Source organism: Ascaphus truei, chromosome 23 (assembly GCF_040206685.1).
Source record: "Ascaphus truei isolate aAscTru1 chromosome 23, aAscTru1.hap1, whole genome shotgun sequence".
Classification (NCBI taxonomy): Eukaryota; Metazoa; Chordata; class Amphibia; order Anura; family Ascaphidae; genus Ascaphus; species Ascaphus truei.
Window position 1 is genome coordinate 7,573,967 of NC_134505.1, and position 5,399 is coordinate 7,579,365.

Here is a 5,399-nt window from a genome sequence, read left to right on the forward strand (position 1 = left end):
TGCTGCCACTCTCTCTCCCCATGCTGTCACTCTCTCTCCATGCTGTCACTCTCTCTCTCCATGCTGTCACTCACTCTCCCCACATGCTGTCACTCTCTCTCCCCATGCTGTCACTCTCTCTCCCCATGCTGTCACTCTCTCTCCCCATGTTTTCTCTCCCTCTCTCCCCCCATGCTGTGAGTCTCTCTCTTCCCATACTGTCTCTCTCCCTATAGTGTGTGTGTGTGTGTGTGTGTGTGTGTGTGTGTGTGTGTGTGTGTGTGTGTGTGTGTGTGTGTGTGTGTGTGTGTGTGTGTGTGTGTGTGTGTGTGTGTGTGTGTGTGTGTGTGTGTGTGTGTGTGTGTGTCATTCTGGGGCCTACCTTTCACTGTGCAGCATGGGTGGGTGGGGGGGAGGAAGCCATCTTGAGCAGCAGACACCTCACTGCTGGGGCTCCGCCGACACAAATACTGGCCCCACCCTCTGCACCTAACACCACCCCCACCCTCTGCAGCTAACACCGCCCCCACCCTCTGCAGCTAACACCACCGCCACCCTCTGCATCTTACCCCGACCCACCCTCTGCAGCTAACACCGCCCCCACCCTCTGCCACTAACCCCACCCCTCACCCTCTGCATCTTACCCCGACCCACCCTCTGCAGCTAACACCGCCCCCACCCTCTGCAGCTAATACTGCCCCACCCTCTGCTGCTAACCCCGCCCCCCACCCTCTGCAGCTAACCCCACCCCCAACCTCTCAGCTAACCCCACCCCCCCACCCTCTGCCGCTAACCCCACCCCCCCACCCTCTGCCGCTAACCCCACCCCCCCACCCTATGCAGCTAACCCCACCCCCCCACCCTCTGCAGCTAACCCCACCCCGACCTCTCAGCTAACCCCACCCCCCCCACCCTCTGCCGCTAACCCCACCCCCCCACCCTCTGCAGCTATCCCTGCCCCCAACCTCTCAGCTAACCCCACCCCCCACCCTTTGCCGCTAACCCCGCCCCCAACCTCTCAGCTAACCCCACCCCCCACCCTCTGCCGCTAACCCCACCCCCCCACCCTCTGCAGCTAACCCCACCCCCAACCTCTCAGCTAACCCCACCCACCACCCTCTGCAGCTAACCCCACCCCCAACCTCTCAGCTAACCCCACCCCCCCACCCTCTGCCGCTAACCCCACCCCCCACCCTCTGCCGCTAACCCCACCCCCGCCCTCTGCCGCTAACCCCACCCCCCACCCTCTGCAGCTAACCCCACCCCCCCACCTCTCAGCTAACCCCACCCCCCCACCCTCTGCAGCTAACCCCACCCCCCCACCCTCTGCAGCTAACCCCACCCCCCCACCCTCTGCAGCTAACCCTGCCCCCAACCTCTCAGCTAACCCCACCTCCCCACCCTCTGCAGCTAACCCCACCCCCCCCACCCTCTGCAGCTAACACCACCCCCCCACCCTCTGCAGCTAACCCCACCCCCCCCACCCTCTGCAGCTAACCCCACCCCAACCCTCTGCAGCTAACCCCACCCCCCCCACCTCTCAGCTAACCCCACCCCCCCACCCTCTGCAGCTAACCCCCCCCCCCCCACCCTCTTCAGCTAACCCCACCCCCCCCTCTGCAGCTAACCCCGCCCCCCCATCCTCTGCAGGTAACCCTGCCCCCACCCCCTGCATTTAGCCCCGCCCTCAACCTTGGCAGCTAAACCCACCCCCACCCTTTGCAGGTAACCCCGCCCCCCACCCCCTGCAGTGAGCCCCGCCCCCCACCCCCTGCAGTGAGCCCCGCCCCCCACCCCCTGCAGTGAGCCCCGCCCCCAACCTCGGCAGCTAAACCCACCCCCACCCTTTGCAGGTAACCCCGCCCCCACCCCCTGCAGTGAGCCCCGCCCCCCACCCCCTGCAGTGAGCCCCCCCCAACCTCAGCAGCTATTTTTAAACTTTATCCGCAGTTTTAAAAAATCACAAGACGTTTTATCCAACTTTTTCATTGCACATTTGCAGAGAAAAGTAGCAATGTCGCCAGAAGCGTATTTCCCAATATTCAGCATCTGCACCAATTGGTGTAAATGATACTTCCTATAACGCAGGTTATGGGGGCACAGCATTAAAATGACTCTCGTATCTCTTATCACATCCCAGTATATGGAGATATCCCACTATCACACGCTGGAAACCTCTGACAGCTCAGGCGCTGAGCTCAGGATGTGACACATTCGCATTCTACTGCCATTTTCAAAAGATACATGTTTACCTGCGCCCTGACTTCCACGGTTACCGCCACACACCGCTCTGTGCCAGGGTTCTGTGCCACCACTTGCTGCCATACCCAGCGTGGATCTGACAGGTAAGCTTCTTCTGAGACGCAGCAGAGATGTCAGACACTTCCCCGCTCATTCGCATCATATTTGTAACCAGGGGGGTTTATTTTTCATCTTCAGGACACATCCGCAACTTTTTGGGCCAAGTATTTGAGTCTCAGATTAGCGAGGATCATCCTACTGTATTTTTAAAGCGGCGAACATTTCCCGTGATGGAGAGACGCCGGGTAAGATCTGGTAAAAGGACAACCGTAGAATGCATCAAAACCAAGTGTGATGTGGCATGTAACAGAATTAAATAGGGGGGAGACCTGACTACCTGGGGTCCCCGTGTGTTGAGAAGCTCCCGTAGAGAGCTAAAGCGTTGATCAGTTCTATTCAATAGTATTATATATATTATTTTTTGCAAAGCCCTGGTGTGCCTGCTTTTTCTTTTTATATCTATATATACATAAATACACGTGTGTATGTGTACAGTGTGTGTGTGTGTATATATATTTATATTATCGGCGCAATGTTTTGGTTATATATATATATAATATATATACACACACACACGCACACACACACACACGCAGATTCCTGCTCCTAAAAAAGTAAGCACAATCAGTAATATTCTCGCACTCACACTAAAATGCGCACTAACAGATTGATACACTTGTAGAAACACAGCCACAATACGGCAGCTTAGCATAGACCCACACTATGTGATATAACACAAATGCACACTTCTCATTATGCTTTACAAACACACATACACACAGTAACTATCAGACAGTAACACACACACTAATGGTTACCAACACACAAAGTAACTATCAGACAATACCACACACTCACAATAATGGTTATATACACACGCACACACAGTAACTATCAGACAGTAACACACACTCATTCCGACACACACACACACTAATGGTTACATACACACTCACACACAGTAACTATCAGACAGTAACACACACACTTTCCGACACACACACACTAATGGTTACATACACACTCACACACAGTAACTATCAGACAGTAACACACACACACACACACACACACACACACACACACACACACACACACACACACACACACACACACACACACACACACACACACACACACACACACACACACTAATGGTTACATACACACTCACACACAGTAACTATCAGACAGTAACACACACACTTTCCGACACACACACACACACACACTAATGGTTACATACACACTCACACACAGTAACAATCAGACAGTAACACACACACACTTTCCGACACACACACTAATGGTTATATACTGTACACGTGCGCCCTTTCATTCTCACTGCACACGCACCCTCTCTGTATACACGTCTAGCACATGTAACACTACAGTTTGTAGTGAGAGTGTTTCCATTAGAACGGTTTATCTGTGTAGCCCCACGGATTTTGGGTTCAACACCCTCAAACCTCCCATACAGAGCCCCCCCCCCTTCCCCAGCCGCGCCCCCCCCCCCCCCCCCCGAACAGAGTTCCCCAGCTCCCCCCCACCCCCGCGCAGCCCGCCCCTTTCCAGGCCCTCCCCTTCCCCTGATCACACCTGCAGGGCTCTCCCGTTTCCCATGTCCTGGGGAGGATGAGGGGATACTGAGTCTGGGGAGGAGGCATTAGGGGGTACTGGGCCTGGGGGGGAGCGGGGAAGGGGGTACTGGGCATGCAGGGGGTAGTGGGTCTGGGAATGTAGGGGATCCTGGGGAGGGGAGTATAAGGGGGTATTGGGCCTGGGAAGGGGAATGTAGGGGGTACTTGGACTGGGGAGGGGGGTAGTAGGAAGTACTGGACCTGGGGAGGGGGATATTTGGGTGTCCTGGGCCTGGGGAGGAGGGTATTAGGGGGTATTGGGCCTAGGAGTATTATGGGGTATTAGGCCTGGAAGTATTAGAGGGTATTGGGCCTGGGAGTATTAGGGGGTTCCGAGCCTGGGAATGGGAGTATTAGTTGGTACTGAGCCTGGGGAGGGGGTATTTGGGAGTACTGAGCCTGGGGATGGGGGTATTGGGCCTGGGAGTATTAGGGGGTACAAGCCAGGGAGTATTAGGGGGTACTGGGCCTGGGGGTGGGAGTATTAGGGGGTATTGAGCCGGGTGATGGGAGTATTCGGGGTACTGGGCCTGGGGGTGGGAGTATTAGGGAGTATTGAGCCGGGTGATGGGAGTATTAGGGGGTACTGAGCCTGGGGTGGGGGGTATTAGGGGGTACTGAGCCTGGGGAGGGAGTATTAGGGGGTATTGGGCCAGGGAGTATTAGGGGGTACTGGGCCTGGGGGTGGGAGTATTAGGGGGTATTGAGCCGGGAGATGGGAGTATTTGGGGTACTGGGCCTGGGGGTGGGAGTATTAGGGAGTATTGAGCCGGGTGATGGGAGTATTAGGGGGTACTAGGCCTGGGAATGGGAGTATTAGGGGGTTCCGAGCCTGGGAATGGGAGTATTAGGGGGTTCCGAGCCTGGGGAGGGGGGTATTAGGGGGTACTGAGCCTGGGGAAGGGGGTATTAGGGGGTACTGAGCCTGGGGAGGGGGTATTGGGCCTGGGAGTATTAGGGGGTGCAAGCCAGGGAGTATTAGGGGGTACTGGGCCTGGGGGTGGGAGTATTAGGGGGTATTGAGTCGGGTGATGGGAGTATTCGGGGTACTGGGCCTGGGGGTGGGAGTATTAGGGAGTATTGAGCCGGGTGATGGGAGTATTAGGGGGTACTGGGCCTGGGGGTGGGAGTATTAGGGGTTATTGAGCCGGGTGATGGGAGTATTAGGGGGTATTGGGCCTGGGAGTATTAGGGGGTACAAGCCAGGGAGTATTAGGGGTACTCGGGATAGGGGGTATAGTGGGAGACGGTCCTCAGAGGAGAGAAGAGGAGGACTCTCAGGCTGTAGATGTAAAGGAGACAGAGGAAGAGGTGCAGAGCTTTCTCCTCTTATAGCCAAGTGTAACTGTGACCGGGAGAGGGGATTCCCAGAGACACATCAGCTAATGTCCACCTGCAGCATCATGTAACAAAACCTTCAGCGGGAACAGGACAGGGAAACGCGGGGTCCGCTAATAACAGACAAAACAATAACGTACA